This window comes from Vicugna pacos, chromosome 8 (genome assembly GCF_048564905.1).
Source record: "Vicugna pacos chromosome 8, VicPac4, whole genome shotgun sequence".
Taxonomy (NCBI): domain Eukaryota; kingdom Metazoa; phylum Chordata; class Mammalia; order Artiodactyla; family Camelidae; genus Vicugna; species Vicugna pacos.
In genome coordinates this window covers 72,892,364-72,920,153 of record NC_132994.1, presented here as the reverse complement: position 1 = coordinate 72,920,153, position 27,790 = coordinate 72,892,364, and the positions used below count along the sequence as shown (strand labels likewise).

Below are 27,790 nucleotides of genomic sequence, written 5' to 3'. Positions count from 1 at the left end.
ACTAAGAATAGAGCCTTGAAGGCTTCCCCAGGCAAACCTGACCCAGCCCGTCCTGATCTGACTCCCGCTTCCCTCTGGATCGGAGGCCCGGAGGATGGACACCTTTCAGGACTACCTGAGCCTGCGACACAGGCCTTTGTCCACCTGTCCATGTAAAACTTCATATAGTGAATAGTGAATCAGATTTTTGTGTGTGTTAATTTACTTAAGGATTTTTTTTCAAGGAGAAGAAAAAAGTCAAGTCAGACTATAAGCCCATGGGGAAGGCACAGGCCAAATGTGTACCCTTTCCCCATCTGCCCATTCTTTTTTTTTTTTAATTTTTTTATTGAAGTGTAGTTGATTTACAATGTTAGTGTACAACAAAGTGATTTAGTTGTAGATATACATACAAATTTTTTCTTTTCAGATTCTTTTCCATCATATGTTATTACAAGAAATTGAATATAGTTCCCCGTGCTCTACAGTAGCAGGTCCTTGTTGTTTATCTATTTTGTATATAGTAACGTCTGTCTTTTCATCCCCAACCCCTAATTTATCCCTCCCCCTCTTTCCTCTTTGGTAACCATAGTTTATTTTCTATGTGAGTCTGTTTTGGGTTTGTAAACAGAATTTGTATCATTTTTTTAGATTCCACATATAAGTGATATCATATGATATTTGTCTTTCTCTGTCTGACTTATTTCACTCAATGTGATCGTCTCTAGGTCCATCCATGTTGCAGCAAATGGCATTATTTCGTTCCTTTTTTATCCCATCTGCCCATTCTTGAACCAGAGGCAGCAGAAGGAATCCTTTCAAAGGGAGAGCACGCTATCTGATGCTGTCTAGGAAGTAATTTGGCAAGTGGACCTGTTACTGCACTTCCAAAAAGAAAGCAATTTTCTTCCTCTGTGCCGTAGAAGTAGACCCAGAAAGCCTGTTTCTTCCCCCAGTCCATGCCCCTCGTCACCCTCTTTTAGGAAGAAACAGTATTGTTCCTGACGTACATGCTTCTTCACAGAGCCTTGCTGGTTATTGTTCAGGGTGCAGTGACAGTCTGGGAATTCAATGTTGAGTGATATTTTTCCCCCCAGTTCCTCTCAAGGTACTAGTGTTAACTGGCAGGTCCATAATTCAAAGGACATCTGAATTAGCTATTCCTGTGGCTACCGGCACAGACAGAACGCACCCCACTTACAGATTGTCACCTATCCCTAAAGAATCCTTAAGCAAATTACTGGGTACAAGTATTCGTATCACCTCTTTCCTCTATGAACTTGAAGCATTGTTCCTGATGTACGCAAGCCTGCATGTTGGCACTGCCTGGTTATTTGGAGGAAATAATAAAAGAAGAGATACTGAATGCAGTCAAGTATAAGTGAGTCTTTTGCAGAAATAAGATAGAATTTCACTTGCTTGATTTTTCAAGAATGTGAAAAGCTTGGAATGGATGCCTTCTAGAAAAGAAATCACAAGAAAAGAGTTATCAGCCTTCTTTAAACCAGTCACACAAATGTTTTACAGGTAAACAGGGCATAGAAAGTAAGGTTATATTCAGAAGATGGTTGCTATTTGGAAAGAAAGAAATCCAATCAAAGACAGCTTCTGAAAGACTCCTTTATGTGAGAACACGGCTGGGCTTTGTATCAGCCGTATTGTATTACTGTAAAGTGCAGGGATGGCTTAATCAATAAGAAAAGTTGGGGTAGAAAGATAGGATTAAAGAGATAAGATCTTTGCTAGACTAAATCAATTGAGCCAGAACCTCCCATAGTGAGCTGGGTGGAAATTGCTTTACGTTATGAATGTTCCAGAGATTTTTAAAAGGTCTCAAAATTGGTGTTTGGAGACTATGAGGCTGTGTGTATTTTTAGTTTGCTGTTCTGGAGAAACCAAAGATTATTTTTCTAAGACCTCAGAAAGGCACTAAGCCTCAGCAGTATACATGGTTTAGATGCACACTTACTGATTGTGCTTTTAATAGCACAAGCACCATTTTAAAAGTCATTGATACATAATCACAAATTGGTAGGGACACAAATTACCCCAGAAAGTTTAGAAAATAATCAGCTTGAAACCTATACTAAAGGCCATTTAACTTCCCTCTGTGAATAGGATTTCTTGCTGCTAGAGCCAGACCCCTGAGCTCCTGGCTACCCGGCCAATTGTGCGAGTTTCTGTTGGATTAGGGTTAGGGTTAGGGTTAGAATCCGTGTGGGCATCAGCCAGTTATAGGATAGTGTTTGTTTCCCTCCTGAGTTTCATTGTCCCATTTTCTTGCTAACAGAACACTGATTTTTTTTTTAAGTATTCTCCTTTTGGAGAGGTGACCTTATTCAGAGTCAGAAGGGAATCCTGAGTCATCTAAGCCAGTCCTGTTTACCCCTGTGATGCTTACTAGGCAAAGTTTAGGAAGAACTTTGATCCGGTGAACTTGATGGCACCACTGAGTTAACCAGCTCAAAAGCCACTCTGTTGTTGGACTGAGCCTTATGTGAAAGACTACTTTTCCTTTTTGTGTAAGCTACTTGTATCGGACTTCCTGTTTCTCCAGCTAAAATCTCTTAACTGGTCCTTGGAAATTGGTACATTTCTTAAAAATGACCAGAGGAGTTCATCCACTCACGGACTTTGGCAGGTAACACAAAAAGAGGCACTTGCTAAGCTAAGGTCTTTCTAATAGCAGGCAAAATCGCCCTCAGATTACATCCCGTAAAACTCCGTGCAAAGTTGCATTCACCCCGACATCAACACAACATATTGTGTTGCCACAATAACCTTCCGAATTTGTGCGGATGAATGGAGGCAGCAGCCAGTATTTCCACAGGCTGAGAGGAGCGGCACAATTCTAGAAAATTCCCTCGTTGGACCGAAGTCTTCACCTGCTGATCTTTTTGTTCTAATTTTACATACAAATGCACTGCTTAACTGTGCAGAACCAAACAGACCGCAGTTAAAGCTTTCGAGTTACAAATTGAATATGAGGTTTCCCGTGGCACTGGGGTAACGTCAGCCTCTGATTTCCATTTCCAGCAGCCGTCCTAGGACTTGCAGCTTTTGTTCTTCTGCCGCAATCACTAGAAGTCATGCTGTTTTCAGCAGCTGAGCTATTCTAATAAGAAACATTCACTGGAGGAAAAAGTCAATATCTCTTCCCTTACATTTAAAGTAAGTCAGTAATACCTGTCAGGGAAAGTTATTTATGTATTGTAAATGGGTTCATTGATTGTCCACTGTGCGTGTGGCGTTGCGCTGGGCACTGCGGGCTCAGGGAGGCGAGGACATGGCACGGTGTCGGGGAAACACATAATCGGGTGGCAAGACAAGACGCCCGGCGGGAAACAGCACACCCATATGGCAGCATAAAATCATGCCAAGGAACATGCCATGGAGACTGAGAAGGGGCGAGGGCCTTCTCACCCAGCGCCCTTACCACCTTGAACACAGCTCATTTTAACATAGTCTCATTGCTTGTTTACATCCCACGTACCCCCGTTAGCCTGTGGGCCCCTGGCGGGGCGAGCCGGCGACACTTGACCGGTGTTTGCATCCTCCTCATCTAGCGGGGTGTTCAGCACACACCTAGTCATGTGTCCCGTTCAACAGTGAGAGGAGAAGGCTTTGAACTGTTGAGGATGGGGAGCTTCATTAAAGGGCTGGAAGGATGGAGAAATTTTGCCTAATGGGGACAGGAGATATTCTAGGCATAAGACTCTGCACCAGCCCCGCAGTAAAACTCCTGCGTGTGAATCTCCGCGTCCGTTTCCCGGGGAACCCGTCCTGAGACAGGCCTTCGTGGGCCAGCCTTTAAGGAAGATGCTTTAGAAGCATTGAGAGGTTGGAAAGAACTTTAGAAGAAAATGTAGAATGATACCATTTTTGTAATATTTAAAAACACAGGGCAGAAGGGCACAGCTTAGCGGTAGAGTGCGTGCTTAGCATGCACGAGGTCCTGGGTTCAATTCCCAGTCCCTCCAAATAAATGAACAAATAAACAAACCTAGTTACCTCCTTCCAAAAATAAATTTTTTAAGAAAAATTTAAAAAAAATTTTAACCCCACAGAAGCATTCTTAACGCTTTTTGAAAATGTATAAATAAATCTGTGGGGATGAGAACACCAAAGTTGGAAGAGTGTTTCCTTTTTAGGTGAAGAGGTGGTTGAGAGGAAGAGAAATGGGGTCCAGGAGGGGTACACGGGGAAAAAGCCTCCGCACCAAACTGAAGGTAGAGAAGGGGGAGGGGGGAAGTGAGGAGGTGACTCGGGCGGGGTGGGGCCCAGGGGCTCTTACACGCTCGGCTGTGGATCTTGGACTTGGTCCCACCGACCGTGGAGACCAGGGAGGGGCTTTCAGGGAGCTAACACGCTCACATCTTTTGGAAAAAATGATTTAGCGTCAGTGTGGAGTGTGGATGGAAATGGGAAATGTCTGAAGTCACTGCTAAAAGGTAAACTAAGGCACATTAAAATTTTCAAGAGTTGATTCGAGCAAACCTGGATTCGAATCAGGCAGCCTCCAACCTAAAGCGGTTGGTTACGAGCCTCCACCGGTAGGAGCTGGGGGGGGGGGGGGGTTACGGAGAAGATGCTGACGCAAAGCAAGGAAACGATCTGATTGGCTGCAGCTGCGGCGGCGCCTTGTTTGGCAAAACCAGCTGGCCGTCTGTGATCTGTTGTCCTCAAGCTTCCTGTTCTCCGATTCCGGTGCGCGGACCCGGCTCAGGTTCTAGTTCGTTTACGTAGGTCGGGGAGGCGTCAGCGCCGCCGCCGTCGGTCTGATTCCCGGGACACCGCCGAGACCACTGTGACCAATGTTGTCGCAAATTAATATAACCCTCCTGGAACCCTTGCAAACCAGATATTACCATTTGTCTTTTTTTTCCCTCGTACAGGTTTTTCAGAAATTATTTTAGGGATTCTAGCTTTGCGATATTAATTTCTAGTCAGATCGTCACCTTAGGGCTGAGGAAGACTTAGATCGCTCTTTCGGTTTAGAGATTATTTAGAAGCTGGACTCACAAACACTCCCCATGTAATGTTTAATAGATAATGTGTAAAAATCACAGTAATGCAATGCACTCTGTAATATATGTTCACCTCTTTCTTATGCTATGCACAGTTTACTGCCTTTTATTTTATCTACAAATAAACGCTTAGTATTTAATAATCTTCAGTATTAACTATTCCTTTGTCTCCTTGACATCTACCGTGGTATCCAACACACATATAATCATATAAGAGGGTTTCATATTTAAGTCCCTCAAGTGAAAGCATTTCCAGCTAGTAATTGTGAAAGTTTTTTTAACAATATTTGAGAAATGGAGGAAGTGACAAGGCGTGGACCTTGCAGCGACCGTCTCTGCTCAGATGTCTCTGCATCCACGCACTCAGTGAACAGAACAGAGGGAAAGACATGTATCATGAAGCTTTCCAAGGTTTGGGGGCCGGAAAAGAACCCTGAGGATGAGATGTCAGGCACGTTGCCATGGGAACACATTCCTTCTCTAACCCCCATTAGTTTCTGTTTAGCAAGAGTGTGTTTTCCTAAACAAATTTATTTTGAAAATACAAAAGTAGGTGAAAAGCACAAAGTCATTTATAATGACCCTAGATATTTTAAATGTCTCAACACTGTTTGACATTAGTGAATTGGGAATCGTGGCCCATCTTGGACCTGGCCTTGCTATTCCCTGAGCAGATCACACACACACACACACCACCATGCCACACACACACAAATACACACATTACATACATACATACCACAAACACACACAAACCCATGTTTCACAAATTGGATTCAGAAATAAATTTCCTACCGTTTTACCAATGGAAACATTATTTGTCCGCTTACACAAACGGACATGTATTTATACATGAAATGTATAAATTCTAATTTTAATGCAATTAGTTCCCAAGACATTTGCACACATCCAGTGTCTCAGGGCCAATTTTTTTATAAGTGGAAGAAGCATTTTGCACATTTTTTTTATTGAAGTACAATTGATTTACAATGTTGTGTTAGTGTCTGGCGTACAGCATAGTGATTCAGTTATACATAGACATATTCCTTTTCATATTCTTTTTCATTATAGGCCATTACAAGGTATTGAATAGAGCTCCCTGCTGCACATATATTTTTTATATAGATCTAATCAGAACTTTACATCGGAACCAGTTTTCTGTCTCAGGGAAGAGTGTGAAGGTGAAAGTTTAAAAACATTTTTACCAAAATCCCTTCTTTATTAAAAACATTTGGTATCTATTTAGCTCCCTTATATTTTCTATGTCCCTGATTGGACACGAAGTCCTCCCAGAGATAGGAGCTCTGGTGCAAAGAAGGGCAGGTGGAAGGCGTGAACGGGTGGGCATCCCTCCAGATCAGCTCAGCTGCCCCGTGATTCACAGTCACCGCCCTGGGAGCCGTGGGAGCCCAGAATTCTCTCTCATCCTCTTCTGTTCTCTCAGATCTCCTGCCCAGCTTGGTACCACTCCGACCACTGCTGGACTGGCTGCGGCCCTTTCCCTCCCACCTCCAGGGACACAAGAAGCAGGAGGTTGCAGTAAATGTCCCTGTTTTCATGTCCATTCTATTTCTCCCCATTTCCTGGCCTTGGCCAAACCCTCCAATTGTCTCCTTCGTCTTGGTCTTCTGCTCCAAGCTTTTTCACTTTTCTGACATGCCCCCCGACGGCCCCTCCTCTGTCCTTGGCAAAGTCTCCTTCCAGGTTCCTGCAGGGGCTGGAAGTGGCTCTCTGGAACCACTGCACACTCTGCACCTGCTGGCCTGAAACCAACCAGTGGGGCGTGTGCACGACGGGGTGTGGTCCCCCAGCAACTCGCAGCTCCTTGGTGGACCTCCTGTCCACCTGACTCTAGGGGGGCTTTCTCTGGGGGAGAGGGTGAGGGTGGCGAGGGCAGACTAAGTCACAGGAGCACTGACGGCCCCAACCTCCAGCCAGTTCACCCCACCCTGGGCACCAGGGGGCGCCCTGCCCTTCTCCTCAATCCATGGTTTTCTCCAGGCAGCTTTGCTGTCCCAGGCAGGGGGTGAGGCAAATTAATCGTCAGTCTGTGATTTAATGCAATCACAGGGTCTGCCTAGGGCAGGCACAGGCTGCAGTGCCCCGGAGTCTCCCACACACACCTGTGGGGTGCATGTGTACAATGCACACACATATGTCCCCCAAAGATAAACAAATGGAAAATCCTCTCCTTTTGAAACTACTTCAGATTCCATCCAGGTTCCTTCCTGTCAGATGCTCTTTTACTACTTGAGGACCCTTTCGGCTCATACAGCTGACTTCTTCCATCACCATGTGGTTGGAAGGTGGGGATGCAACGATTTTCCCAGCAACCTGGTGCAGGAGTTTGTGTGATACTTTCTAAGGTGAAGGATGTCACCTATGGAATTTACATTCCAGTGAATTAAACAGGATATCAAATGGTGATGAGGGCTGTGTTCTGTTTGAAGTGACAATATATCCTGCAGGTAGTTGGAAATATGAAATTGAAATTTGATGTATTAGGATCATTGTCAAGATTTGAGAGTTATCGTTAGAAAGGTAATACTTGAAGCTCTTCGAGAATGGGTCTGCTCTCTGAAGTAGAGCAGCATCACAGGCTTCTCTGCAAAGAACTAAGACGACTTGTGAGTCTTACTGTAAATGGACTGAGGCTGCGCCAACACCTCCTGGTTTCACCGAGTAGAAGGGGTGGGTTAAGGAAATGAAAGTGTGACCCTCAAAAAAGGATCTCTGATATAGAGATGACACACAGAGTCATAGGATGAAAGGGGAGCATTTCTCTGGACAATTTGGGGCAGATCTGGGTGGAGAATGATACTTTCATATTGAACCAAACACATGGGTATTCCTAAAAAATGTCTAAATTTACCCCCTCTATTTGGGGCTCTGACCTTGAGCCTCTCCAGAACAGACCGGCTCTTCCCTCTGCTGTCTGGGAACACCTCTCAGAAGAGCTTGAGAATGCTAATTTAAGTGATGACAAGAAACTCACCCACACAGTCAAAACCCAATTAAAAATGTTAGGATCAGACATCAAGATGGTGTGAAATGAATAGTTTTTTCAAATGCTTCTTACACAAAATGATTTTTGCTGCTCTTTAGTTTTTATAATGTATTTACGCTTTCACTGCTCTAAGAAACAGATTAATGTTCCTGTATTATTTTGTTTACACCCCACGTAAACAGAAATGGTCCCAGGAGGAATGACATTATTATCAAATGATCTTTTCCTTCATCATCAAAATGTAAGCAATTAAATCTCCACTTCCCAAATAGATTAAAGAAGATTTAACTCTTGCAGAGGTTTCTAGCTAGAGGTAAAAATCAGTTGCACCAATACTTTTTATGAATGTGTCTTGATTTAGAAAGTACTGTTTAAGCTTTATTTTGCAGAAGACAATTTACGTATAAGACAGACTCTTTGAAAGTAACCTCACTTAAACTGAGCTGCCTTAATTTTTAAGTAAGTGGACCGTATTTGGCTCCAATGTGGAGGCTTTGGTGTGTTATTAACATGAAACTGACATGGTATGAATTTAAAAAGAGACCAGTCTTCTCTCTGTCCCATGTATCTGAGGTCACAGTTAAGTTACTTAATCTCCCCTGACCTGTTTCCTCAGCTGTAGAATGAGGTCTCTTCCATCTCTGAGACTCTGAGCTTCCATGCATGCTCTTGATATTACCAGAGCAGTTCACAAGCAGGACTTGCATGGTTAAAGTTAAGTCGTCGATCTTGCTACCAGGTTAGGCTCCTAGAGGGACACAACACCCAGCCACCGCCGTGGGTGAGCCTCTCATCCTGTCTTTTCACCTTCCTCAAGGATCCACTGGAAGTAACTGCTCATCAAATCCGATGTTGGATGGTGAGATGAAGTGTAGTTGACTTACAAGGTTGTGTTAGTTTCAGATGTACAGGAAAGTGATTCAGTTATAGACACACACATGTATTTTCTTTCTCAGATTCTTTTTTTCATTATTTTACTACAAGATACTGAATATAGTTCCCTGTGCTGTATAGTATGACCTTGCCATTTATCTATTTTATATATAATAGTGTGTATCTGTTAATCCCAAACTCCTAATTTATCCCCCCTCTTTTCTTTCCCCTTTGGTAACCATGGTTTGTTTTTTCTCCAGAGAAAGACATACTTGAGTGTAGAGAGGGACCCAAAGTGGAATCATTGCTTGTGGCACGTGCTCCCCACTGATACACAAGAGCTGTTTTATATCCTGACATTAAAATTATTCAAACAAGAGCATCCTTGTTAACGTAGAAATAATAATTCAAACAGAGCTAAGCAGCGTTCCTGCCTTCCAGGGTAAAACTGATAACTAACAACTCAAGCAAAGTTGACTCCATTCTTCCTGGGCACACAGGGCAAGGTTCAAGGAAGGACTTATTTATTTGGCTTCTTTTTTTCAGTTGTGTTTTAATTTCCAAGAATCATCATCTAACCCCCTCCCCCCATGCAGAACTTCACCTAATAATTCAAGACAAAGGGTCAGCTCTCCTTAGGAGATGATTACACCATCTCCTGAGATGGCGTTTCATTACCTTTACCAACAAGAAGTTACTCAGTGTCTAACTTCTCACCTTTCTTGCTGGAATCTAAACCCCAAACATCTGACAGCCACTTCTACACAATGTTCTAGATATAAAGACACCAATGTTCTGGTGTGGCTTGGAGTCAGCTGTGTGTTGTACATTGCGATCCTATTTGTACTCAACCCCAAATCTACATGGGGCCTCAGTTGAGAGATACCCCACTGCTCTGGTCCCTCAGATCCCCCCATCAGTGGGAACTCTGGGGGCTCCCATCTTGTCTCCTATTGATGTCAGGGTGCTAGTGGATGCTGCTCAGGGCTCCAAGGATGCGTACTTCTCAAGGTTAAGGAATCCATCTTTCTTAAATAGAGTTGGGGAGCGATAGTTCCTGGAGGGGACAAGAGGTCACATGCTATCCCCCTACAGCTCCAGAAAACTCTGTGTCTTTATACCTCAAGACATATCTGTACCTAGGAAGTTTGCTAGAGTTTGTGAATAAACAAAAAGGGGAAATTAGAAAATATCAATTAAAATACAATCCTGTCTCAAAATTAAATGCTCATTAAAGTCACAAATGAAAAGTCTTGATACTAAGGGTTCCTTTCATACTTAATAGGTATTTTATGCTAGTGTCTGTGTAGTTCTTCCATTCCACATAAGTCTTCAGTTTGTGCAAAGTACTTTGAGAGATAAAAAGATTTCTAAAACACTGTCTCAGATTAGGAGAACTTGTTTAAGTTAATGCTAAATCCTTAGAGACTAAATAACAGGAAAGGAATGTTAAAGAGCAGTATTGTGTTAAAAGGGGCCGTAGCACTCGTGGTCCTCCCGGAACCTGAGCTGACCACCTCCTGTGAAGGGCCTTCGTCCTGCCAGACAAGAGAATCTAGGTCAGTTTCCAAAAAAAAAAAAAAGATTGGAGAGCTTGGTCTAACAAGGCATGTCAGAGTCTAAATGAAAAAGAAAACTCTCCTCACAGTAATAAAAGGGAGGTTTTATTACTCATCGTCTGCTCTATACGTTTTTGTCATCTCTACCTCCTCAAAGCAAATTTCAAAAGATGCCCCCTGTGGGTAAATGAATTACAAAAAGTAACTCCCACGCCACCCCTCAGGCAGACAGAGGCCACAGGACTAACCCCCAGATGGCAACTTGCTGTGAATCCCCTGTGGGCACAGCCCCCTCCAGGTTGGAAGGTCCGGGAAGTTGGATGCCCTGTGTTTCCATCTGGCCCGGTCTTTTGTGCAGTGCACAGATTATACCACTGTATCCGAGGCCCTGACTGCAAGCTCATGCTTGGTGCTTAACAAGTATTTGTGAAGGAATGAATGAATGTTAAGTAATGTAATGTTGCACCAGACTCCCCTCCACGCCCCATAGCCATTATTGCTGTAGTTATACTTTATTTAAGGATGTTAGCAGGCGCGGGGGAGGGTAGAGCTCAGTGGTAGAGCGTGTGTTTAGTGTGCACGAGGTCCTGGGCTCAATCCCCAGTACCTCCATTAAAAAACAAATAAATATATATAAATAAATAAACCTAATTACCTCCCCCTCCCCAAAAAAATAAATTAAAAAAATTTTTTAAAGGATGTCAGCAGAATTTCTAATAGTCAACAGCAGTAAAGGCAAGAATTATGGGACAGGGCAAAAAAAGAAAGAAAGGGACAAGGGCAGGAAGAAGTGATATGGCCACAGGGACGATCACTGAGTAGTTTCAGTAGTTGAGTTTGTCTATATTTAAGAAAATCTGTGCCCCTTGTTCTAACCTACGAACTTTGCAGAATTAGATACAGTCATCCAACCAGAGTACAGTACTGAAAGCAAGTGAAATATATTGACAAGTACATATGTGTGTATGTGGTGTATGTGTGTCGTGTGTGTCGTGTGTGTGTCGTATGTATGTGTGTAATGTGTGTGGCGTGTGTGTGTGGTGTGTGTAGTGATATGCTGGAGGTGGGAGCCAGCAGTACCAGTTCACAAGAGCCAACTATGCACATCTTTTTCCAACTCCTTGTTCATTAACTTGCGTTGCTGTCTTGAAATCGACCATGAAGAAAGCAGGCATTTGCAGGACTGAATTTTTTCAGGAGGGCTGGGGAGGAGCTGGTTTACTAGCACACTGCTCTGCGCATGTGTGATCATTTAATTACATTCAAGCGGCATTCTTTAGAAAATACACAATACTCGGTTGTCTGTAGAGACAGCTTTGGATGAGAGGCAACTTAAACCTATTTTTGGTTAAACTTCTATATGGTACATGTTATGTATTCGGGCCATCAGCATAATTAGGTTAAACATTTTTGGTGCACCTATCAGTAACATCACCTAGGGTATCAGATTGCTTGCCCAAGACTGCTCTGAGTAATTATTTTATTAATTTTACCTATTGGCCCTTCTATAGCCAAACAACACACAAAGCATTTTTAAGCATCGGCAGTTAGGACACATATTTCCAGGTTAACACAGAAAGTCTTCTGCCTTAATGCACTGAATATAATAGTTTAATTAAATATTATAACCTTCATAGATTCCAGATGCAGGGAGGCCAAGGCTGGGTAAGCACCTCTGTTTCTGCTCATATTTTAATATTTTGGGTTTAGAAATCAGGCCCCTTACTGCCTCCTGATAATCTGCTTTGCCTCTTTGCTTTCTGATCATTTCCCTTTTCTGGTTTTATAATAACACATCCCTCAAATTCATCGTCTAGTTGGGACAATGTTGTTGTGGTATTTCCACATTGTTCCCTTTCTAAAGCATTCATTCGTCAAAGAATTCTTTACTTAATCTTTATTGCATCTCTGTTTAATCTTTCAGAGACACATTCAGGTAATTTAAATTGCAATGACTATATGACTGAAGTTTATACAGAGTTTTGAAGAATGGACACAATTAGTGATTTCGCAGGGCTGGAATTCATTATGAAGCCTTCCAGGAACACAGTTTTCCTATTGATTTTACCTTGTGGTGCCATCTCTGGTTTTATTGTCTGTGGAAGATTATTCTTTTCAAGGCCTCAGTGGTCGAGTAGGAACACTTCACTGGAGACACCAGCACACAATCCCTTGCTGATTCTTTTATAAATCCAGCGCTTACTGAAGCTTACATTGCAATAGATTCATGTCGAATGATAAAAGCAATAAAGTGTCCCATACTATCTGAAATAGATACAGAATCGTTCAGAAAACAAGGCTTGAGAGGAAGTTTTTGAATACCTTGGGAATCTAGTTTGCTTACTAACTTCCAACATGAAATTGGAGAGGCATTCTAGCAGAAAAATTTAGGCCTAAATCATGCAAAAGCTCAATTTAAGACAAATTCCATAATAATAATTACAATACCAACACACCAGCAGTAACTGAAACAGGTAGTGGTGGTTTATATTCCAAGAGTGATTCACAGTTGAAGGCATGGTTAAAGCAACGCATGGAAACAAAAATAATAATATTATAAACAAAATAAAGTTGAAATTTTATCAGATATTTGGGGAGATATTTACTGTTCTACCAAAGCCACTCAGAATGACTGAAGTTACTTGTCTGTGAACCCGTTTATTGTATATTATGGTGAAAGACGTTTAGCTTAGCCCTCTTTTCCAGTTGTTCAACAATCTCACGTGTTTGTTCCCTCAGAGTCTGATATTTTGCTGGCCAGGCCACACAAAGCCCTCTCAGTGAGGGCTGCCAAGCAGTGGTGTGTGTCATCACTGAACCAGGATACTTTGTGGTTTTACTTACCTTTCATCTGCAACTATTTCAGCCCACCACCATCCATGGATCCAGAGTTGGTGATAAAAGTGTCTGTCCTTAATTACCTACACAGCATATGGTGAAAACCAGTCTTTACCAGAGAGTGTGCCCTTAGACTCTGCTGTCCACCTTAAGTCGGAAGGCAAGTGATCAGAAATAATATTTGTATTTATTTTCTTTTTTCTTTTTTTTAAATTGAAGTATAGTTGATTTACAATTTTGTGTTAGTTTCAGGTGCACAGCAAAGTGATGCTGTTATACATATACATACATATATATACATATAGACATATTCTTTTTCAGATTATTTTCCATTATAGATGATTACAAAATACTGAATATAGTTCCCTCTGCTGTATGGTAGGTCCTTGTTGTTCATCTATTTTACATATAGTAGTGTGTAATGTGCTAATCCCAAACTCCTAATGTATCCCTCTGCTCCCTTTCCCCCTTGGTGACCATAAGTTTGCTTTCTATGTGTGTGACTCTATTTCTGTTTTATAAATAAGTTCATTTGTACCACTCTTTAGCTTCCACATATAAGTGATATCCTATGGTATCTGTCCTCTGTATGACTTACTTCACTTAGTTTGATAATCTTTAAGTCCAACCACATATTACTGCAATGGCATTATTTCATTCTTTTTTACGGCTGAGTAATATTCCTTTGTATACGTATGCCACATCTTCTTTATCCATTCATCCCTCGATGGACATTTAGGTTGCTTCCATATCTTTGCGATTGTAAATAGTGCCGCTATGAACATTGGGGTGCATGTATCTTTTCAAATTTGAGTTTTTATCTTTTCTAGATACATGCCCAGGACTGAGATTGCTGGATTATACAGTAACTCTAGTTTTAGTTTTTTAAGGAAGCCCCATACTGCTCTCCGTAGTGGCTGCACCAATTTACGTTCCCAGCAACAGTGTACAAGGGTTCGTTTTCTGCATACCCTCTCCAGCATTTATTATTTGTGGATGTTTTGATGATGGGCATTCTGACCAGTGTGACGTGACACCTCACTGTGGTTCTGATTTGCATTTCTCTGGTGACTAGTGGTGTTGAGCATCCTTTCATGTGCCTTTTGATTATCTGTATGTCTTCTATGGAGAAATGTCTGTCTAGGTTTTCTGTCCCTGTATTCGTTTTCTCTTGTTGCTATAATGCAAATTACCACACACTTGCTGGCTTATATCAACACAAATTTATTATTTTATAGTTCTAGATGTCAGTACTCTGATACCAGTCTCAGGGGGTAAAACCAAGGTATCAGCAGGGCTCTATTCCTCTGGAGGGTCTAGAGGAGAATTTGTTTCCTTGCCTTTTCAAGTTTCTAGAGGTGCCTGTGTTCCCTGGCTCCTGGCCCCTTCCATCCTCTTCAAAGTCAGCAGTGTTGCATCTCCCTGAACTTTCTTCTATGTCACATCTCCCTTAGACTATAGGCGTGGAAGTTTTCCTGATTTTAAGGATTTGGTAATTACACTGGATCCACCTGGGCAATCCAGGGCAGTCTCCCCATCACAAGGTGATTAACCCTAATCACATCTGCAAGGTCCCTTGTCATGTAAGGTTCTGGGGATGAAGGCCACAGAAATCTTTTGAGGGGCCAGTATTCTGCCTCCCACAGCAGTCACAAAGAATGATATAAAGAATATCCATCCCTGTAGGTATTTCCTCATTTAATCCTGAATCAAGCTCCCCAGACAAATTTAAATAAATCTTGCACTGGTGTCATACCCCAGAGGTTATCTCCATTATGTATGGCCACCATAATTCTGTGTAGCTATCAGCCACAACACCTCACTGGCATACAAAAATAAAAATTTAATTTTGCTCCTGTGTCTGTGATTCAGCCAGGCAGTTCTGCTGACCTCAGCCAGACTTGGCTGGGCTTGTTCAGTGGCTGCAGTCAGCTGGCAGGTGGGTGGAGGGACACAGCTGGGACTACAGGGCTGACTCCCAAATGCTCCACGTGGCTACTCACCCTCCCGCCATCCTTGCTCTCAGGTGGAGGCGGGGGTCCAAGAGAGAGAACAGAAGTGGGCAAGGCCTCTTGAGGCCTGGGCTCAGAACCGCACATTGTTACTGTCACCCCGTCCTGTTGGCCAAAGCAAGTCCCAAGCCCAGTCCAACTTCAAGGAGTGGGAAAAGAGATGGGAGCCTAGAATTTGTAAAAATATGGATACGTGGAAGGTGCAGAATGGGGTGGTTTTTGCAGTTAATCTACCTCAGAGGCACTCAGCCACTTGGTATGAATTTGTATCACATTTTGAGAATCGAAATAGAAATTTATCTCAGAACTTAATGGACAAACTCTGCTTCTGGGTTCCTGGTGTGATTATGCACACATGACCACACCGCACCATGGAGACGAAATAAGGCTGGGCCATCCTGGTCCTTGGAAGAGAATGTCCCCAGTAATACTGATATTTGGTGAACCCAGTGTAGTGTCAGACACCTACTTATATTAAAAAATTATTGAATGAATGGTTTTGTCTGATGAATCATGCAGATATTATAACTCACCATCTTTCTGGCTTTGCTTTGGCAGCTGGGATTCTCAGAGACCAATCAGTAACAGTGGGATTTCGGGGAGCAAATTTTAAATAGGGTTTCATCTGATTATTTTGATTGATTCTTCCATTGCCCTGATTTCATTTTCTGTTTACTTTTATAACTATCGGTAATTTGGCCATCTCAGATCCTTTTTAGAATGAGAGAAGCTGAAAAAAAAGAAAATTTTCAACCTATAAAGCTGACAAAGAATTAGCTTCTCATTGGCAAAGTCTTAAGGCAAGGTATACTGAAATGGTGCCAGCTTCACTGATTTTCTGGGTTTGGTGGCATTGTGTGTGAGGAAAAAAAAGGACAAAAACAACAACTCTGCCGTTTTCCATGCGTGTGCACTTGGGGAGGTCATTTAACTCATGTGAGCACACCTATAAAATAGGAAAAGTAATTTAATAATAATGATGCCAACACCATGCAATGATTGCAAGGCCCAACATAATCAAAGGCATGGCAGCCCTCGGTGCAGTGTCTAGGACTCAATGAACACTTGACTAGTAATCAATCGGGGCGTGGGAAGTCCTAAGACTCGATCCCATCTTGCTAACTTGCACGTTTGTCTGTGTCCTGGTCATGAGGAGGACAAACTCGGCCACTCCAGACATAAAAGCACCAAAGGTGGCATATTCCTTACCTCCCCCGGTGACAGGCATCTGGAATAAGCCACACAGGCCTCTCTTTCATCCTCTGTTTCTCATAGAAGAGGACATCTCTAGGTGGTTAGGTTTGCTAAACAAGAATTTGATCGAGGAAATAATTCATCACCATGGCCTGCTGTGCCCTGGGCTCATGGTCAGAAGGTTAAGAAGAAAGGCTGGCTACCTTCTCCCTTCTGCCTTTTTTCCCTCCCATCAACCTGCACCGAGCAGACCAGGACTCCCTTGCCATCGATTTTAACCCAGTTTCCTTCTTGTGAGTCTTTGGGCCAGAGGAAGACAACAGTGGATTTGGGGGATCACTGAGCTCTCCCACTAGACTGGCCTTGGAAAGGGAGCTGCTGGGCAGAGCCTCTGTCTTCTGCTCCCAGCCCCCGCCCCTTGTGTTCCGCTCACTCCGTACGCGGCCTCGCAGAGGACGGTCTCACCCCATACGTCCCTGTGTCCTTCTCCCGCCCGTCTCACGCAGAACCCTACTCACGCGCGCAGACTGTAGAAAATGGATGGTTGTTATGACTCCAAAGTCTTCTTTTCGCATTCAGCACTTGAAATACCATTTGCTTGGGCAGAGTGGAGGTAGAAACAAGCTAAAACAAACACATTTGATGTTTTGAAATGTGTAAGAAACACACGCCCAGGCTCCAGAATTTCCCATCAAGCTTTCTGTGATCCCGCACATCAGAGAGATGTCGGGACAGCAGCCAGCTCCTCTCTCTGACGGGCTCTGTCCCGGTCACGCCTGCTCATCTGAGAGGAAAGCGGCTGAACGTCTCACTGCAGCAGGAAAGCCCTTCTCGGTCTGTGCACTGACGACGGGTAAAGCATCATTTTGAAAACCCTTAATCTCAAAACTCCTTTGAGGAAGTTATTTCTTCACCTGCACGGAGTTGGCGGCGCTTCACGCAGTGTTTGATGACACGCCGTCCTGTGCAGACAGACAAGGCTGCCGTTTTTTACAGAAAACTCGGTTGTGAAGATCATAATCCTTCCAGAACTCAAAACCTTCAACTTAACCTACTTGTGGTTCTAACTGTGGTTGAGTCGAAATATAGTTTTGCAACATCTTCCTATTAGATACACAAAATAATTTTTTTTTATTTGGAAACGATTAGGTTCAGGTCACTTCTGTCCAGTAGGAATGAAGCCTTTATTAGGAGCCAGACATTTCGGTAGGTGCTGGAAGCACAGGGCAAGACAGCCCTGCCTGCCCGCGGGGATCCACGGCCTGCCAGGTAACTCCAGCGCGACTCTGCACGTACTGTGGCTGAGCTACGCGCGGAGAGCTGTGCTGTTGTTTTCTTGCCTTTCCACTAACTGGACAACAATGGAAGTAAGAGAAGGGTTTTCTAAGTTAAAAAGATTTAATTAAAAATTAATGAGAACTTCCCAAATTGTTTTTCCCCCAAAAAATTCCGAGTGATGTTGGAAATGTGACAGCTCTCACTTTTCTGAGGCTCCAGGTGCTAGCCATATTTGGTGATTTTCTCGGATGGCATTTTGGAGAGAGCTAGCGTCGATATGTGGACAAAAGTTTGCAAAGAAGGAAGAGGAGGAGGAGAGCAGCACATTTTAAGATATATATTTAATCCCTAATCAATTACTTTTTGAAACAATGTTACCTTGTAGAAGACACATAAAACTGGGGAAAGACTTTGTTCACTATAAAATAAATGTTAGCAACAGGGACATTTACAACATAATAATAATGACCTTATGACTTGCCACATAGCTAGTTCTGTGGTGAGGCATTCATGGCAATGACCGACTGAGTGATTGTGTGATGTACTTAAACAAAATGACACTGTGGAAAGCATCGCTCTTGACGTGAATCACCATTCTTGGGGAGTGAACTCAAGTGTGAATCCACTGTGTCATTTTTGTCACTACAGAGATGTTCTGTCTAGAAGGAGATAGATTTATATTTTTGTAACATGTCCATATGTTTTCTTCTCAATTTATGTATGAATCCGTCCCAATATCAATAGTAAAAAAAAAAAAAAGATACTGACTCAATACAAACTGGGGAACCTGTGGATAGTGCTAAAAAAATTTCATAAAAATTTAGTCATCTCCAGATTTTAAAAACTGTACAGGAAGCTTGTTGATTATGAGACTTCTTGTCAAAAATACAGTCTTAGCATCATATACACTGGATTTGGCCATATTTTATTATGGAGAAGATAAAACAGAAACTATTATTAAAATATGCACCAATACATAATGTGTATAAAAAGCAAAATAATTTTTCTTACTTGCAAATTAAAAGGGCTTCCATTTGTGTCTGTCTTGCACAGCATCCAGGATAGATAAGCATGACCCTTAGGAAATGAAGTTACCTCTAAATTTGAAACGTCCTTAGAGCTGGACCTGCCATCTAGTGTCACCCATTCTTGTATTTATTTGGGGTCCGTGGGCTTTTTGTGTGATGGGATTGGGGTGCAGAGCAGACGCTTTAAAGGGGCCTCAGTTCTCTGCAGAAGTGAGAGCCACGGGACTGAAACTGATGCTCACGGACAGCACAACGCTGCTGTCGTCTTTGCTCCACATTTTTCGTTATCCTTGGTCTGACTGTTTACTAGAACCACCAGCTTTCTGTAGCCTTAAGACAGTGAGAATGTCTGATGTCGTGCACTCCTAGAAGCTGTTGCAGTGCCCTGTAGGGCATCCTAGCTGTTGTCCTAAATTGAGATGACAGTGTTGCTCATATTAAATTGCCTTCTCGCTTGGCTCGGCGTGCTGGGATCCATATCTATTAATTCAGGAGTGTCCAAGTGTCCTGCTAGGAAAGCAATTTGTTCCTCAGTAGGGCATCAGGGAAGCAGCTGGTCTAAGAAGCCATCAGAGGTGATGTGAGGGGCAAGTTGTGTTGTGTTTTTTTTTTATTTAATGGAAAATCTTACTGATCCATCGCCTCACTTGTCCTCACCACTTGCCAACAAGGCTGCACAAATACATCTTCAGCCCTCGCCTCGTCCTCCCCACAGGCCCGGAGTCACTCTCTTGTGGGGAGTCAGCCCTCCACACAGCCTGAGCCTCATAACAGACATTCTGACAACAACAAACACGTTATTAATGGCTTTTTTAATGCCCTGGGGGAGGCAGGACGATTTGGAAACATTCCATTAAGTATCACACTGAAACCAGCTCATTTTTTTCACAAGCACCTCTCCGAGGAGGACTCCGTACACACACGCCATGTCAGTTCTGGTTCTGCACGTCTTTCCCACAAGGCCACCCAACCTCAGTACCGCTTTCTCTTGAACGCAGCACATGGGATCCAAGATGGCAGGCCTGCATGGAGGTTCTGCTGGGCTGCGTGTTCAGTGACTGATTCTCAACCAGGATGTCAAGAGCAATGACTGGGCACTGAGTTCATGGTCACTGTATGCTGTGGACGCTTGTCCTGAGGTGTCTGATGAGCGAGAAGTGCTTACCTCAGCTCTGATGGGAAGGGTCTTTATGGCCCCAGTAATCGAACTGAGAGGTCTGACAATCCAAAGATGGACCAGACCTCCAAAATGGACCGTGGTCTGAGACCGGCCTCCACTCCCTGCTGTCGGGGCATGCACATTAGGAACGTACGTAATAAAATGTTGCCATCTTATGCATGGAAAAGCCCGGCGTACTTTAAGATACGGCAGTGATGCTTGTACTAAGCACACAGCTAGAGGTAACATATCACTTCTCTGAGGGCAGAGTTTCTTCAGGTTTTTGTTCAGATATAAAAATGGCATGTTTAATAATCGGGAAGAAAGGTAGCTTCCTCAGGACAACCATGGTGTCTTTAATGTGCTCTCTGTGCAACTGAATTTCTCGGTGATTTTTATGGGACTTTATTACAAAGTGGTTTCCTATCCTAATTTCATCTTGGTTTTAGTTATTTGTCAGATCTGTAAAGATGGTTCAACAACAAATCCTTTGCAATGGAAAGTATGTTCCTCCACGGTACAAAAAGAAGACGTTTAGGCAAATGAACAATAAATCGCTCATGTGTGGTCACTGCTGACCACTCTCTCATCATTTTGTCTGGAACCAGAGGCTTCTGGCTTCATCACCCCATCCCAGATCTCACCCCGAACTGCAACACTGTCTAGTAAGTGTTGGTGCTTGTGGCTGCGTCGTCCCTTCGAGATTCTGCAGGGGAAACTCATTTTGGTCCAAGGTTTAAGTGATGGCACGATAGGAAAGAGACCAGCAAACGCTGGTTGATCAGTGGTAAGGCCTGATCACCTGCTTTGTGCCTGACTGCGGCTCGCAGTTGACTTCTGCAAGCGTTTATGGGTGCGACGCGGTGTCAGATACTGAGCTTCCTATCAGCAACACAAAGGTGCCTCTATGTAAGGCGGCTTCACTACCTTTTCATTGCAGAAGATCAATTTTCTCTTACGTCAAATTTACACTAAACATTGCATTCCTCTTGTAACAGCAATCAAGGTATTTTGCAGAGCCACCTGTAAATTCATGAGCATACTTTCTTTTGGGGGGGGGTAATTAGGTTTATTTATTTATATTTTAGTGGAGGAGGACCTTGTGCATCCTAAGCACGCGCTCTATCACTGAGCTATACCCTGCCCCCTATAAACATACTTTCAACTCACCAATTACACAAGACCCAGGACTGAAAACTTAAGGGCCCCTTTTAGCCATGATCTTCTCTGCTGATCTTCCACTGATAACAACTTACCTTTGGGTCTGGCCAGATTTTTTTTCTCCTCCAAGATTATGTTGGAATAAAGAATTGATTCTTTCCTTTTTTTAGATTTGAGCATACAGAGAAACCAAAACGTGAGTAAAGTTCACAAGGGTTTCAACCTATCATTAAAAACATCACTGGCTAAGCCAGTGACTAAGCCTGGCCTGTTAGCCACGCACCTGCCAAGAGCAAGCAACTCCTGACCAGCCTGTCCTGGTGAGGTTATTACTTGGCAAAGCTTTTACTCAGGTTGCGCCTCCCCATCCCCAGTTCCATCCACGTCTCCCTTTTGACCTTGCCTGCCACTCCAACTTCGAAAGACATTACATCAGCTCAAGTGCCTTTCTCTTTACTAAATCTCCTCTGGTTGCTGCTAAACCCCACCCTCTTCAAGGTGGTTTCAAGCTGATTGGCATATGCTTTTAGTCTCGTCTTAGATGTGGGCAGGAGACTGAGACTGAGTCTGAGAAGCTCCCTGAAGGCCAACACTCTACATTGTCTGGATTTCCCAAGGTGCTGTAAGGATGAAGTCACTGAAAAAGTGATGGCTACATGTATAAATTCTTACCCTTCCATTAAGTGGAATCTATTTGAGTATACCATGAAGGCTCACCTTATGTAAAATTATAAAGGAAAACATAAGAGATAAGCACATAGCTTTTTTTAAAAAATCTCTTCCCTATACCTGTGCCCTCTTAAGTACTTCCTCACCCCTGGATGCTCCTGATCCACAGCCCTCGTTGGTCTTGTGGGGTCAGCTCACCAGGGTCTGATCGTACTGAATCACTCAATCCATGATCACTTCCCCCCATCGTGGGTGTTCCACAGTTCCTAAAGAAAGGCCATAATACTCTGATAATCAATCAGCATGTTAACTAGACCACTGTGAGAAGTCTGGAGGGTAAATTCAGCACTCTTCCTTCTGAAAAATACATACCTGCATTTTAATGACGACTCCTGTCTCTCATCATTCAGAGAAATTCTGATAACATTTTCTTTTAGATGAGAAAGGGAGATGGCCCTCTCAGCAAGCTGGGGTCGGGGGATAATGAGGGTGAACAGGATTTGAGGTGAGCCTGGACCAGCACCAGGCGCTTCGCTGGCCGCTCTGCCCATCAGCAGGTCCCGCAGCCCCACCCCTCCATCCTGCCCGATGGTGGGACTGATGTGAACTGAACGGACAGGAAGGTGCAGCCACAAGCAGCCGGGCAGCTCTTGTCCTCCTAAGTCCAGCTGCTTCTATGTGTCCTGGCTCCTAAGGCCACAGTTTGGCCCTTCACGGTAGAACACATCCCCATCCGGATTCTCGTCTTCTTCCCAGAGGCTGCCTGGAGCCGCCACCTGCACCCGCCTCCTGCCCTGTTCCTTCAAAAGTACCCCCCTCCCAGCGTGGAGAGGCAAACCTCCCCACTGGGCTTTAAACACTCCGCTTTCTTCGCCAGCAGTGCCACCCACCTCACTTAGCTTTGCCCAAAGCAGCCACTGGCCCGGGGCTGCTTGTCCTTGGTTCTAAAAGGGGTCGCAGGTAATGCTGGTGCCTCTGTCTGAAGTCCGGGGAGAAGGCGTTTATCGCCTATTTGCATCCGGACGCCAGTGCCGTTTCTCAGTGCGCGTGCGCAGGCGTTTGTGTGGCCCGAGCCCTGCTTGTGCTCACCCCCGCGTCCTCCCAGCCGGACTGCGGGGGGTGGCCGCTCTGAGTGAGGCTGCTTTCCCTCTGATTCAGTCGGGCCCGTGCTCCTGGGCTCCTGCTCTGTGCTGTCAGGGATGCTGCGGTGGGCGGGGTACCAGGCGAGGAGGGAGGCAGGGCCCCTGCGCCCAGGAGGCTGGCCCCCAGGAGGGAGGAGGTCGTGGGGAGCCTGGGAGTGGGCACCGGGAGGACCACCGGCTCACCAGCACCCCGGCACCTCCGGGAGGCTTGGCCGAGCTGAAGCTGGGCGCGTGTAGCTCTGAGGATGCAGTGCTGGCAGGGAACGGACACATAAGGTGTGGGGCCAGGCAGGGGCAGCTGTGAGTCTGGGACTCTGGCCTGAGTTCATCTCTTACCTGGAGCACTCTGCTGGCCCAAGTGGGGCCTCTCGGCCTTTGGGGCTGCATGCCAGCTGTTTCTAGACCCTTCTCCTGCTCTCTCAGCATAGATCCCATCATTCCTCTCAGCGAGCAGAGTGGGTGCTGTGGCAAGGCTGAGTGAGGATGGCAGACCTGCTGGCAGGGCCAGTCCCACCCTCCTTCTCCTGGGCGGCCCTCCCAGCCCCAGTGCATAGCTGCCAGGGAAGGAAGCAGTGAGTGTGCCCGGCAGCCCGGCCCCAAGCCAGTGTCTTTGATCTATGGTGTCTGAAGATCCAGACTCACTCTCAGCCCTCTAGAAGCCAGATCTCCCCCCAGCTCAAAGCTACAGTCTAACCAACTTCCATCAGTTTCTGTCTCCCAGAGGAAATAATAGTCCTTTAGATTTAATTTCTTAACTTGTTATTTTGAAACAATTATAGATACACAGGAAATTGGAAAGATAATACAGAACGGTTCCAGGTAGAGTTCACCCACCTCCCCCCCCCCCCGACAGTTACATCTTTCCTAACTGTAGTGCAGCATCAGAACCATGAGACTGACCTGGTTACCTTCTGTGCCATCAGATCACATGTGTAGACTCGAACTCTTGATTCCATTTTATTTCTGTGTGGCTGGGGTCTTACCACAGCAGAATTCCACGAAACTGAAAGACTCAGTGGTTCTCATGCACTGTGATGTCACCGCTTACGTAACAAAATTCGGTGATTCTGGATCAGCCCGGCTACTCCCAGATCCTTAAAGCTTGGTCAGAATGAGTGAATGGACATAAATATGTCAATCACATAGAACTCAGCCTGCCAAATAGACTCGCCCTTGGCAGCCACAAGCTTGTGATTGAAAATGTGCTCCCCCGATGAAAGAGCCCTGATGGTTTTGTTCCCCTGTTGCTGATGGAAATGTTTGTTCTGATAGGGCCTCCCCAAGGCAGACGATTACAGAACCTGTTTGCTCCATAGTCACACAAATTGAAATAGACACAGTGACTATCAACTCAATAATATTACTTTCTAAAATCAGAGAAAAATTAATCACCAAACTGTGGATTAAATGTGGCTTTTTGGAATGAGATATAAAACAAGAAACAACCTCTTAAAAGCATCAGCTTGATTTTCATAATAAACGCATCCGTTGAAATGACAGCTCATGCAAGAGTCATGTTTCTGCACTTGTCTTCCTAGAGTAACATCTGTGAAGCGCTGGTGGTGAACGGTTCTGAGGTTACGTGGAGACACGCGATATGGGTTTGGCATTGCATTAGCAGTGCCACGAGGAAGCATCCTAAAAGCTCAGTTGATAGTTATTTTTAATAATTACATGCAGTACTTTCAGGTCATTGAAATAAATCACATAATGTTGAACCTCACAGTCTTGAAGGGGAAAAATTATCTCCTTTGCCAGAGATTATCAAGTCATTAATTTTTTTGAGTGCATGTGTGAAAAGCCATTAGCTTTTCAAAAATTTTTCCTTAAATATCTAGCTATACTCAGTGATTGTACTTCAACAGTGGTGGTTCCCATTGGCTAAAATCCCATCAGAAGAATTTCAAGGCCTGTCAAGGTGAAAGCTAACCAGCCAGTAAGTAGTGCCAGGAGGTTTAGAAGCAGCTGACAAGGATGTAGAAGTCTAGAACCTCGGAAAGTCTCAACGTCATCATTTAGTTTCATCTTTGTGTATTCAATACTCAAATCAGTGCTAGAGAGAATGTGCTTTAGTCATTAGGGTAGAGAATGAAACATTGCTTCAAATGAGGCACAAATGAAATAATACAATTTACTCCTCATTTTAAGCAATTCTCCTTTAAATGTTGAAATCTTGCTTCTCAAGGACTTGGTCTCCCACAGTTGAATGCCTGAAAAAGAGGAACGGTCTTTAAAGGCCACGTAGCCCTTGTGTGTAAGAAGCCGCACAAAGTTACAATGTCCGTGAATGTAACTGTGTAAAGCACACGCACGTGGAGAAACACTCCCAGGACGCATAGACGAAAGAGAAGTGTGGGGTTAGCGTGGTGGCAGGGCAGGCATTTTTGCTCCTTCTAGGTTTAATAGTCTGTAACGCTGTCCTGTGCTCCCTTCTGATGCAGAGGAGGGAAACAGTGCGTGTTGATTTCTCTCCTCAGCACCGTGTCCGTAGTAGATGTTCAGTGAATGAAGTTGGATGAAAGTATAACTATAAAAAATGAGACTTATCAGTGTAGTCAGCTTCACGTTAATAGCACAGAGACCAGCCTGGAGACAGTGCACATTTGCTTAATAGTTTCTTTCTTTTTTAAGGAAGTAAGACTTGGGAAATTGCTTCCGTGCATCCCATGATGATGATGTTTCTCCTGGTCCGTCTTTACCTGGTGGTTGGGCCTCTTCACTCCCAGCTCAAAGCTGAGTCCTGCCAGAGACCATAGACCCCTTGGCCTCAGGTGCGAGGAAACAGTTGCCCCGACCGCATCATTGGGCCCCGCTCGCTGAGGGGTGCCTTCCTGCCCGTCTCCATCCTAGTGACAGAGGCTTCCTCTTGTCTCTAGGAGGTGAGTTGCCTTCCCTTGGATCCAGTCTCTTCGAAAAGGGGTCCCCCAGACCAGCTGCAAGCGTCACGGAGACTGTCACGCACCCGCTCTGACTCCCCCTCTCCCGCCGCCTCCGCTCGCAGGCTGAGTCAGAGCTGCAGCGGCTGACCCCTAGGTTCCCGCCGCCGGCGCGTGTCCCCCTCTTAGTCCCTCTGTCAGGTCTGCTCCGTTCATGCAAATAACCTGCCTTCGTATTATTCTGCTTTCAGACCTTTCCCTCGTCATTCCTTGTGTCCCTAGCCCCTCTCACCCCCTGATACACTTTGCCCCCCAAACCTGGGCCGAGTCCTTTCTAGCTTTACATGGTCTGACCCTGCCGAGCAGCCCCGGCTGAGTTTGCACTGTTTCCCAGGACTGTGGCTGCGTTCGGCACCCAGGACCTGCCTGTGCGACCCAGAGCCCTGGCCCGTGGGAAGAAATCTCTCGAGTTTACAGGAAGGCCTCTGGGCTGTGCTCTCCATACTCTGTCCTCGTGGCTCCGTTTGCTGCTCCCCCGACTCACCCACCCGCTCCCTCTTCAGTCAGTCCTGCGGTCACAGATCCTGAGAGCCCAACTGTGCTGAGAGGTGCGCCAGATGACAGGGTTACCCAGAAATGAGCTTCTGCTTTTGACAAGATCACGGTGCAGGAGTCAGTCCTCTTCTTCCAGAGGTAAAACAAAGGTGGCTTTTAGGTTGCACCAAAGTGGCTGAAACGATTAACCACACTCCATGGACCCGACCGAGGATCCCATCGGGGGGCAGGGGACAGAGCTCCGGGGAGGGGCAAGGCCTGCACCCTCGAAGCAGCGCAGGGGACCCCTGGGCTGGCCTGGAGCCAGCGGGGGGCCGCGGGGGACCTGGCTGCCAGGAGATCAGATCTTTGCTTTTGAGATTCTAGTTATTGAACAACAGCAAACTTCTCATAGACCTTTATAGTTTACAAAGTGCCGGTGACCTCCATTAGGCCCCTCCACAGCTCTCTTAGTGAGGCGTTACTTTGTCACTATTTTATAGAAGAGGAAACAAAGGGTCAGAGAAGTTCAATCATTTGCCCAAGATGACCCAGCTTCCAGCGAGAGATCTGAGTTAGCCCGCCTCCCACGCTCATTGTAAGACGTGGTTTTCACAGCTTCGTCAGGAGATGCCCGTCGAGAAGAGCTGTGCTTAAGTGCAACACGGCGGCGGCAGCAACAGCAAGGCGCAGCAGGGCCGTGCGGGGACGCGAGTCCCAGCAGAGTTCCGTGTCGGCTTCCTCCCTGCAGGGGCTCGGCTTGCTAACCTCTTTGCCTGCATTTACCTTAGAAAATGTGTCTTATAAATGTGAAAAAAGAAACAGAAAGGGCGCTTTCAAAAAAAAAAATGTGTCTCTTAAGCTCAAATGGGACTGGCTTGTCATAGTCTGAAAATGTGATGTTTTCTAAGGCAGCCAGTTTATTCTTCCTCTAAATCAGCTTATTCATCTTCATGAGTCTCCATAGAGGAAACTCCTCACATCTGCATTTCTCACGAGCAGAGTGTGTCCTGGTCCCGAGCAGAGAAGTCGTGGCAGGAGGGACTACGGTTCCAAGGAGGCTGACGTCTAAACACCTCCAAGTTCTTATGCCTTGTGGTGTTGATTAAATCCTGTCCAGCATTACGGGATATTATTAGCAAAGATACTGTTTTTAAAGCCTAGAGGTATTCAAAGAGAAAGGTTGGAAAAAGCTGTGTCACCCTGGTTTGGCTGAACCAGGCGCCATCACTGTGAGCACCAACGGGGCCAGGAGGGTCATGAATGTGTCAGGCTGGCCCCCCTTCAGTGATGCATCACTGTTTCCTGCGCAGGTAGAAAGATCATCTCACACCCTTAAAAAGTGGGCAGAACACCAGCCAGGCTATATGGTTAATCGGGGGCAGCGTTAACAACAAACCTGGTATGTGTCTCACCAGGCGCTACACCCCAAGCCCAAGCCAGACGTGTCCAGG

General features: G+C 44.9%; 1 protein-coding gene and 1 long non-coding RNA gene across 5 annotated transcripts in view; one reads left to right on the top strand and one right to left on the bottom strand.

Moving 5' to 3' along the window:
• Nucleotides 1-27,790, top strand: part of PRKN (parkin RBR E3 ubiquitin protein ligase) — a 1,151,747-nt gene that overhangs the window by 987,428 nt on the left and 136,529 nt on the right. The gene's annotated exons all lie outside the window — the stretch shown is intronic.
• Nucleotides 12,328-23,996, bottom strand: LOC140697924 (uncharacterized). The gene is made up of 2 exons (XR_012075303.1): nucleotides 23,827-23,996; nucleotides 12,328-12,710 (listed from the first exon to the last, which is right to left on the bottom strand). It is a non-coding gene; the product is annotated as an uncharacterized lncRNA (long non-coding RNA).